Source organism: Coenobita brevimanus, chromosome 104 (genome assembly GCF_032717465.1).
Source record: "Coenobita brevimanus isolate Jiangsu-jjx chromosome 104, ASM3271746v2, whole genome shotgun sequence".
NCBI lineage: Eukaryota > Metazoa > Arthropoda > Malacostraca > Decapoda > Coenobitidae > Coenobita > Coenobita brevimanus.
Window position 1 is genome coordinate 45,415,195 of NC_137057.1, and position 11,730 is coordinate 45,426,924.

The window sequence follows — 11,730 nt, forward strand, 5'->3', positions numbered from 1 at the left end:
AGGGTATATTGCAGGGGTTGTATTGTCATCAGGTTAGCGTTTGGATGGATGTATTTTATGGTTTATTCTTATTTCCTTCAATTTTTTTTAGTTGGGAGATTTTTCAGACTGGAAGCATTAGCTGTAGTCTTCCTTAACCCCATTGAGTGCTTGGGTATTTCCTAAGCTGAATTAAATAATGTGTTAACAAGAATTAAATAACTAACTTCCTCATGCTGAAGGGGTTAATATTCACTTGTTTGCTGTTTACACAGTTTGCCTCTACTGTATTGCATAGACTTAACTGTTTCAGTTTATTTTTGTATGCTGTACTATACTTTATTAATATTTGCCACTGTTTTATGCCATTTATGTTTATGTGAGCTGAAGTGACTGGTTGTTTTTTAATATCAGTTTCCTTAATTCAGAAGAGTAATGTGTATCATAATTCATCCTGACCTTAATTGCTGCTCTCTCAGCTTAATAGCTTGGTTCATGATGGCAGGGAATATTACAAGGTAACCAATAGCCAGTCCTGGTTTACTCATGCAGTGTTTACAGGGCTGAGTCTAGGCTGTCATAGTCCAGCACATATAAGGGTAGATGACCAGCCAGCTTCTCTTTGAAGGCATTACCTGGTCAGAAAGCCTCCAGTCACCCAGGGGCGAACATTACCTGGTCAGAAAGCCTCCAGTCACCCAGGGGTCGAACATTACCTGGTCAGAAATCCTCCAGTCACCCAGGGGTCGAACATTACATGGTCGGAAAGCCTCCAGTCACCTGGGTGTCGAACATTACATGGCCAGAAAGCCTCCAGTCTTCTTTTGGGGGTCAAACTTATGCATGTGCACAGTTCTTGTCTTAACTGGAGCAGTTTAACCACTAGATCACCAAGGAGTGTCTGCTTTTTCTTTTTGTTCTCATTTTTTGCCTTTCCCATTTCTCTTCCATTGCTTGTGATGTATGTTTGCTTTGAATTATTGCTTTTTGACCTTTTGATAGCTGGTGCAAGGCATCCATCATTCAGGTCAGTTCACTAGGAAGTGTCATAATTTACCGCAGCCCCTCCCATGCCAGGGGATCTACTGTAACTAGTGAGCACTTGGGTTAATATATCCATATACCAAATTATAAAATGGAGTTTCCAGCCCTGCATCATCTATGTTTAGTTAACCATTAAAAGTTGCTAAGAATATGAGGGTACTGTAGTATTCTTTTTTCTTCAGTCACTTGAGAAAAGTTGTCAGTAATATAACAAACAGCAAAGTTTCATTTTTAGAGAATGTGTCAGGGCTTCAATGGAAACTGTATATTGTGCTGTATTTGAAGGGAGAGGTGGAAGGGGGGAGGGAGACTGGAGATAGTGTGGAGAGGTATATGACATTGGTGTGGGATGCAGGAAAGGCTGCCTGATCAGAGGCCAGGGCTACTGGGAAGCAATTTGTTCATGACAAGCTCTTCAGTTTATTTTACAAAGCCCTTCACTTTAAGCAGAACTGTATGGAAAAGTTTTGATATATGGAACACATCTCTTGGGTATGATAAGAACTGCTTATACTGGAACATAGTTGTGAATTATTGGAGCCAACTGTATGTTTGTAACAGTGAATGAGCTTCGTGGCTAGTGCTTAGAATGCCCCGGTTGGAGTGACATCTTTGCATAGGTTTTAATCCCCAAGAGGTGACTGTAAGATATCCTGTAATGGCATCAGGGGAAGTAAGCTGGTCATCTGCTCTTAAATATGCAGGATTATAATAGCCTAGCCTTGAGCCCCTCATTTCAATGGGTTATAATAGGATTGGCTGAAACTATTTCTAAGTTCAATGAAAATATGACTTTGTATGAGGCTACAACTATAGTCATTTTACTCTAATTGTACGAGGCTACAACTATAGTCATTTTACTCTAATTTGGCCAAAAATTGCAATCTCCACCTTAATCAAGTTGTAAAAGAATAACGTTTGAATATGAGTAATTGAAAATGGTATAGAGCCACGGTACTTTCTTTTTCTGCCACTGGACTCTATGTTCTAAGCTGCAAAAGGCCAGAAATTTGGGCCAGGTTAAGGTAAAACAAGTATAGCATACAGTATTACGTTGAAGAGACCCAGTGATGTGTAGTTTTGAGACTATTTATTTTTGTTACTCCATCACCATGAGGTATACCATTTTATTCTTCCTGAAAACATACTTTATTCAAATTAGGAGAGCATCATTAAAAAAATCATTCATATCTCACATGTCCAGTTGAAAAATTCTGGGTGGCAGCAGACGTTCTGGAGATATTATGGAAAAAGTATTGTAGTTAACAACTTCAATATGGTGGATATATATTTTGTTTTATTCTTGTTATTTTCAGTCTTTTCTTCATCGTGGGGGAGATGTTAAACTAGAGGAATTATATGCAACATTTAGTAACCCCTTTACAACATGGAAACTCTCCAAAGTTGACAACCAGCTAGCCTAAAAAGTATATACCATATATAATACATTATATATATATATATATATATATATATATATATATATATATATATATATATATATATATATACATATATATATATATATATATATATATATATATATATATATATATGAGCCTCTGTGGTACAGTGGTAGTGTGTGTGTTTCGTACACAGGTGAGCCAGGGTTCGCGCCCCGCCAGGGTAATAAACTTTGGGAGTGTTCACCCAGCCACGTACTGCCTTGGTGGACACAAGGGGTGCTGTGGTTGAACCAGTGTTGCTTACTATAAATTATGCTTGCACGCAGTCGGCTTGCACAGGCTGATTACACTTGGTTCACAAACTACACACACATCCAAAGTCACTCCAACACTACAATTAGCCTACACTTACAATCACTTCCCACCCTACATACAGTCTCTACCAGACAGCCTAAGCCACTTGGTAGAGATACATTGGCTGTATCGTCCCCATTTCGGTCGGGATAGGCCGGTCCTGCAGTGGACACTCAAACGGCTGATGATGATGGTGATGATAGATATATATATATATATATATATATATATATATATATATATATATATACATACAGTAGAACCTCTCTCATTCGGACTCTATGGGGGGAAGGGTTGTCCGAATTAGCAGATTGTCCGGACCATCAAGGTAATCTCCAGTTCATTTAGAAAACTATCTACATATGGTATGTTTCTTAATTATTATCACATGTGGCATATGTCAACCCTACGTAACTGCAGAAGATGAAAGGATACTAAAATAACCAAACTAATCATGTACGATGTATTGCATAATTTACAGGTAAGGCCATGACAAGAAACTAACCTACATTTTAAATTGTAGTAAGTGACTAAGGCCTGTGTAGGCAAAAAAATTAATTAATTAACTAATATTTGGAATAAAAATAAAACTTATGTAGGCAAAAAATACATTGTCATCTTTGGCATATTGATAACACCCATATGGGCAAGAAGCTAATGTTTGATGTACAAGTAAAGCACATTTAAGTACAAAAAATAACTTACAGTAATCATTAAACACTGCAGAATATTCTGACCCATTTTTGTGTAAGCAAACTCCTCCTTTTAACACCTTTATTCATTACAGAAGCTACACTTGCATTAAGGGGCATGGTAAGGAGGATTAACTTTTGAAATACAGCGTAAAAATATAAATGGTTGGTGAACTAGTTGATGGAATGAATGCTAGCGTCTGTTTAAACTGGCGCCCATGTTGCGACCTAGCGTGATCCGAGACTACACGAATGACGATCGCTTTCCACGCCAATACTGAAAATGACTTTAGAATTACTTTCAACATATTTTTGGAGCTTATTATTTTTAAATTTTGTCCGAATTAACAGAAATCCAGATTAAAGGGGTCCGGACCAAAGAGGTTCTACTGTATATATATTTTCCATTCCTCTCCTTCATCTTTATTTCCTTCCATCTTCTTCTGTCTTTCTTTCCTTCATTCTTTCCTTTTCCCTCTGCTACTGTGGGTGACTCTACACTGAGTGACATACCAAATGGTTTCTTGTACACCAGGAATCCATTTACTACAGTGGGTGGTAACCATATAACCAAGTTTTGGTACCTGGTGGTTTAGTGGGTATTTACGGCACTCCAATTGGATTGAGCTGGTGAGGGTTTATATCCAATGGGTGGTTGGGGTTTATTGCTCGCATAATGCCACTGAAGGATGAGTGAGGCTGGTCACTCTCATCATAAATGTCAGGACCAACTTGCCTAGCCCCAGGATCCTATGCTCCTCATGGGACAATGTAGGATTGGATGATGAATGAATGAATGATACATATATATATATATATATCCATCCATTGCCAGACGCCATGTATCCCAAATGGGGTGGCCAAGGGCTTAGAGTTAATTGTTTTACAGGGAGGAGCACTAATCCTCCACCAACCCCACTTGACACGTAGGGATGCCAACAGCATCTGGTGTTCCCAGGCGGTCCCCCATCCAAGTACTAACCAGACCCAACGTTGCTTATATATATATATATATATATATATATATATATATATATATATATATATATATATATATATATATATATATATATATATATATATATATATATATATATATATATATATATATATATATATATATATATATATATATATATATATATATATATATATATATGTATGTGTGTGTATACATGTATATGAACACAAAACTTAATACAGAAGTGGTTAACTGGACACGGAATATCAGTATCATGATAGGGGTCGTATGTAAACATTTGGAATAGTTTAGTAGGGTGATAAACAGTTTCAGCCTAACTTTGCCCCCCTTTCTGTCAGGCCAAAACTTGAATTGTAAGTTTTGGATGCATGAATTTTGATGAGCCTTAGTTTTGAGGTTTGATTGAGTCTCCTTGGTTACTGGTTGTCACCTTTTCAGTTTTGCCACACTTTGCCAGCAGCTGAGTTGAAATAGACAAGGGATCTTTGTCAGGCTAGGAAGCGTGCACCATTGTGAGAAATGGTTTCTACCCACCATTTACCAGTACCCTTGGCTAGAGGAGAGTTACACCTGGAGAGTCGCACCAAATGAAGACCTGTTGTCCAGTGTGAAGTTGACAGTCTGAATCCTTATTAGATGGCACAAGCAACAGTTAAAAGTACTGTATCTCTGTTGCTTGTGCAATCTAGCCAAGCTCCAGATTACTAAGAACAGGTCATCATTTGCTGTGAAACCCTGACTACTGTACAATTTCCTTCCAACCACAGATGTAGGGATACAGGGTGAGCAGAGGCTTGTTTTAGTCTGTTTTCATCTGAAGGAGCTGGGTTACTCCTACAACTTGAATAATAAGTTGTGGTAGTGTGAAATTCAGTGAGCCATAGTTAGGAGGCAGAATGGGTCTCCTTGGTTACTAGTCAAATTTATTCTCCAGTGAGATTACACCTGGCCATCAGCTGAGCTGAAGGAGATTACAGATCTTTGTCAGATAAAAGCAGTGGACTCAAGTGCACACGATTTTAAAAAGTGTCAGACTTGTGGGGCCCAATAATAATGTAAGGTAATCAGTACAGCTGTTGACATCTAAGGGGATTTATGTATTTTCCTGTGACTTTGTTTATAATAACACTTACTGTGGATAAAACAGGAAATGCCTCTTGTGCATCATGAAAATATGGTTAGGAATACTGAGCATTTTAGCAGTATCCATTGTCTCAAAATTTTCTACTTTGTGTACACCCATACTTTTTTTTTTTTAAATTGAGCTTACTTGTCAGAGTAGGTGATGCAGTATTTATTGACCTTTGACTTTATACTGTATGGTAAGTCCTTGTTATACTTTTTTTTTTTTTTTTTTTTTTTTTTTTTTTTTAAATGGCAGTTAAGTACTCAGTATGTTATAAATAGACTGCCAATTAAAGTTCCGTTGCTACCTATAAAGTTGATTTGCCACTTCCCCCTGTTTAGCACAATGAATCTGGGTGACACACTTTTTAGTTATTTTCTGATTCCAGATGATTTTATTCAGCTTGGGAAAGTCATCATAGTGAAGGGGTTTGTTATGGCTGTATGAACTCTTTCAGTTCTAAAAATCTATCCGAGGCTGAATAAAATCTTGAGCTCTGTGGCTTAAAGCATCTAATATATGGAAAGTGTACACTATTGTCATTTTGGAACATCCCAGATTTGTAACGAGGACTGATTGTACAGAAGAACATCAGTTATATGGAATGCCGATTACTGACGTTATTACAGTTTCGTTAGCCCTTTTTGTATGAATGAGTTATTTTGTTGTTGCTGCTGCTGCTATCAGGCTGTTCTATTCTTAGCACTGCTAGATGACTTTATTTAGCCCCCGAGCTGAATAAAGTCATTAGGACAAATCGTGAATAGAATAATTAAAAGTACATAAAATAACAGATACCCTCAAGTTTAGGGGCTGAGTGAGTTGTTATTCTTGTGTGTGCTGTGTTCATATTTTAAACTGGTATTGTTTTATGGGCTGATAAATACCTTTTCTTGTACACTGCCTCCACCAAACTTTTTAGCTGATTCCTCATACCCCTTCATGACAATTATATCTTTGTATATTAACCCCTTCACACCAAGGATGCATTATTATTATTGTTACCATTAGTCAGTTTTATTCATCTTATATGTCCTGCAATTTAGGCATTAATGAAGACTTAATCTAATCCCATCAATTTCAAAATTTTCTTATAAGTGGAATATTATTGTCTTGAGATAGCAAGATCAAAATATGAAATGCCATCAGACTGAAGGGTTTAAGTCTTGCTACCTCCACACTTTTAATACTTTTACTCTTTTCAGTTGAAGGATGTTTTCCTTGTCATATCCAGATGATTTTATTTCCCTCTGGAGAGATATCTCCAACCAGAGGGCTAAGAGGTAGCCATCATTGATTCCTTGAACTTAACAAGTCTTTCAAAAATTAAACAAATTGTTTGGCAATAGCAGAGAAAAAAAAATAATTGGGTTGAAAGGATTTAACTTTGGAAAGAACTGTGGTATTGTAGGGGTTAGATAAAGACTATATCAGTCCCCTCTAGCTTGAAAAAGCTCTTGTAAACAGATGAAAATAGTTGTGTGGTAGCATGAATAAAGACCTCCTGAGGCTGAAGAGGTTAAGGGGTGTTATGACATTTTTTTACACTACAGTTATTGACATTGTTTACTGTACCTGGCTTTGCTGACAAGTGCAGTTATTTATTGTTTGAAGATTTTTTAAATTTATATTTTAGTATTTGTTTTGTATTTAATTTGCATTATACTGTTTTTGAATTGTTATACCATGTAATATCAAACCCTGTGATATAAATTGAGCAGGTACTACCGTATTGCATCTGGCATCTACCAACCCATGTAAACACATGACTTGTGGTTTGTATGAGTGGTTTAAAGCATGTGGAGTTGCTAGAGAGGGACATCTTCACATGGTGGCACCAGTATATCTGGGCAGCTCCATTGCCTAGTTATACAGTATACAAATGTGTCTCAACTCCAGATTGTCCCAGTGGGAAAGGGTGGAATGCAGAAGAGCAGCTTCAGCAAGCAGTCCACTGTTTTACTTCAGATGAGCCTGGAGTCTCAACAGCTGCAAAGTACATGGATGCTCTAGTACATACATGTAGTCAGCCTGTCATATACAGTCATGAGCTACAGGTTTATGGTGTCGGGATGAGTGACAGATGCACCGGGATGGTTGATGTCCCCCCCCCCCCCCCTTTGTTTATAGGGTGTTTTTTGGGTAAGTGTTGCTCTGCCCAATATTATTGTAAATATTTTTTTTTCTTAGATTCTTTTTGTTTTTTTTATTATTTTGCATCTGAAGGTTATAAGGTTTGGGCAAGATTCACAAACAAATGTATGATCATTTGCCTTAGTTCTGATGTTATTGTAAGAAGGACATTTTCCTTTCCTAGTTGTTCCTGCATATCAAATCTTGATTCTGAGAGGAATATTATCATGTAACTGAGATTTGTTATTGCAAGAAGACAAGGAGAGAAGAGTGTACAATTTTCCTCTCTGATTATCGTCATCCAAACCTGACTCCCATTGTTATAAATGGGATGAGTTCACCACAGAAACAGGAAAGTTGAAAACACAGATATTAGTGTGTCCCACAGAAATGGACCACATCTCCTTGCACTAACCGTTTCTCCTAGAAATTTGACTCCAGTTTGCAGTATTTCTGAGATAACTGGAGGTGTTTTGAATGCCCTGCCATTTAAGAGGCTGATTATTTCTAGCAACTTTATTCTTTATAATTGCAGCTGTGGTAATGTATTGTCAGTGGTTTGAAAACTGAATGGTGAGGCAGTCCTCACCCATGGAAACCTAATAAAAAAGAATTGCCAGTTGTGTATTGTATTCACCCTTCTACTGTTTCCATACTGTTGATAAAACCTTTTCTCGAGTTATGTATTATGTTTGTTCCATTCAACTTGGGACAAGTTTTTGGTAGTGAAGGGCATACTGAACCTATTAACCTATTAGGACTGCTGCACTTCAAATAGTCTCCCAAAGTTGAATGAAAGCATCTGGGGATAGGAAGATTTTAATTTTAAAAATGTCATTGGATTGTAGAGATTAATTAAATTTGAAGTTTAGGCAGGGAATGGAAAACTGAAGAGTGAATTAAGTGTAAGGGAAGTTTTGCCTTTTTGTTCAGTTGTACACACAAGGTGCTCAAAAATTAAGGCAAATGGGTGTCTGTAGGGCACAAATGGAGATTTTATTTTTATTCATTCGTCATTCATCATCCAATCCTACGTTTCCCGACGAGGAGCGTAGGAGCCCGGGGCTAGGCAAGTTGGTTCTGACATTTAAGATGAGTGACCAGCCTCACTCATCCCTGAGTGGCATTACATGAGCAGTAAACCCCAACGACCCCTTGGACATAAACCTTCACCAGCTCCGATTGGAGCTCCGTAATTACCCTTTAAACCACCGGGCACCAGAATTTGGTTATATTGTTACCACCCAGTGTAGTAAATGGTTTCCTGGTGTACAGGAAACCATTTGGCTTGTCACTCAGTCCAGTCATCCTCAGGCAAAAGAAAGAGGAAAGAAAGACAGAAGAGGGAGTGTAAAGTTACCTGTAGGCAGAAGGACGAGGAAAGAATGAAGGAAAGGCAGACAGACAAGAGGATGGATGGAGGAGAGGAAAGGGCAGACACCCGAGAGTAGCAGTACATCGAGTGGATTTTATTTTTAACGTACAGTATAGGAAAACCCTTCTTCCAGTGTGCTCTTTTTACTTCCTCTGACCTAATATGTTCTGGACATACAGATGAAATTGTTAGTTTAGGTCCTTAGAAAGACTGCCTCTCCTTTCAAAGACAAATTACTGACAAAGTAGACACCAGAGATGAAATATCTCCCATTTTTTCCTGAGCAAGCCTCAAGAAATGGCATATTCATTTACAATATCCCTAAGTGGCCAGGACTATGGATAACTGACTCTTAGTAACATGATGATGATGAATTCAAAGAAACTGTCACATTTAGTCTAATATTCAATAGTGCCTAGGAATAAATGGAAAGTATGTGGACATGAAGTATATTTTTATTATGGATATCCAGTGATTACAATGACCAGCTGCTAATGTTCACAGACAGGAGGCTAAGGGAAACTTTCAGCACTAGAGTACTGTAGTGTAATATGTATTTAGCCTGGTTCTCTTCTAATGAGTAAGCAAACATGTAGCACATTTATAAAAAAATACTTGTGCAAAAATATGAATGACTACATCATAGCTATAATTTTTATATACATTTAAAGGCTAACTTTAAACTTGAAATATTTCAACTACTTGCCCACAAAATGACATCATATATCTTTTGCTTAGTTTTACAAATATAAATACAAAACATCTTAAACACCTACACTCAAAACTACAGCTTTTTTGCCACAATGCAAGACATGATGACAACACACAGGTCCTGAAGGCCCCTTGCAATTACCATACCTAACACCTCCTTTATCAGTACAGTACACTTACCGGAAAATAAATTAGTGAACTGGACACCATCAAAAGCATACAATGCAGCACAAGCTTTTGAGGAGGCAGAGATAAATTTAATGATAAATAACAACATGTAAACCTTGTACTTCACATAACCATGAGTGTCTGCAATTTGACACTCCATCATATGCTCAAGCAAATAATAATATAAAACAGTTCAATATCATGCAATGTAATATACATAATCTTTTATAATAGTCAATACATTTTCTATATTTCCCTTCTGCCTGAAGCATGAACTTTGCCCATCTTTTCCTCAATCCCTATGCCTAGAAAAAGCAAATTTACTACAAGACTGACAAAGTTTTCATACCCTGCTTTCCTTAATACCGTACTTTCTCAAAACCCATTAAAGCTTGTAATTTAAACACTATTTTTTCTAGCAGGAGGTAGCGATCATTTGGTGCATTATAATAGGAATATAACCTCTGTGCTCCTGGAAGATTATCATAATTGAAAATTGGGAATTTGAATTGTTTCTGTTATTTACAGTGACAGGTGTTTATTATGTTAATTTTGTGTTATGTAAGAGTGCTCGTCTACAGTCCTCTTACCTTCAACTTGGCCCGGATTTTCATTCTTTTTGGCTTAACTTACATACCTTAATGGCAGAAAAGGCTAATACTACAGCTCTACACCTTTTCCTCATTACTTTTTTATGACTAGCACCATAATCTAGTGTCAATCTATTGTTACAACTTTAGCATTCAAGATGATGAGATGACAGTTCTAGACCAAGTTAAAGTAAAAAGAGCATAGGAGATGTTACCCTCTTCACTACTAATGACTATTATTTTCTTTTATTCATGCTACCTCCTGATAATTTTATTGAGATCAGGGGTCAATTCTAAATGCCTCTGGAGATTTTGCAACATCCCCTCCTTACAGTAAAAAAGTCGCCTCATGACAATATTGTGATCCCCACTCTAACAAATGGAAGAGAAGCTTGGACCTTGCTGGAGGGACACAAGTCAAGAGTGAGACAGTGGAAATGAATTACTGTATTTGAGAGGTGCATGTGGAGCTACATGGAGAGAGAGAGACTGACAAATCAGAAAGTGAAAGAGTGTTGTGATGTGGTTGTGATAGAAAGTGTTCGGAGACATATGCTGAGGTGCTTTGGCCATGTGAAGAGGATGAAGAGAGAGACTAATGAGGAGAGTGTATGAGAGTGAGGTGGATAGGGAAGGAGGGGAGAACAAGGATGAGATGGAGGGGAGGGCAGCAAAATGGCAGGGGACAGGGTGACATGGAGGCAATTTGTTTGTGGCCACCTCTAATGGGAGTAAGGGATCTGGCTACAGACAGAATGGTAGAAGATACTCTCCCTCATCAATCCCCTCTGTACATCATACCTCGGTATCCTCTTGTATGTTACTGTCGATACTGAAATGATCAAAATAACATACAAGAGAATGCTAGGGTGTACTATGTAAAATACCACTAGGAAGAGGTGTTACGAAGCCTCCAAGCCTCCAATGCCACTTAGAATACTGTACATTCCTAGGACAGATGTCTCATGGTAAGTGGATTACCATTCATACTCTAATTTAGCCTAGATTTTCATCTTTTTGTAGCTTATTTCATGTACCTCAATGGCATAAAATGACAATGCTACAGCTTTACATCACTTTCATAGCACTTCTTTGTGACTAGCACCATATTCAGGTGTTGATCTACTGTTACAAATCAGCATTCAAAATGGAGAGGTGACTTTTTTTTGG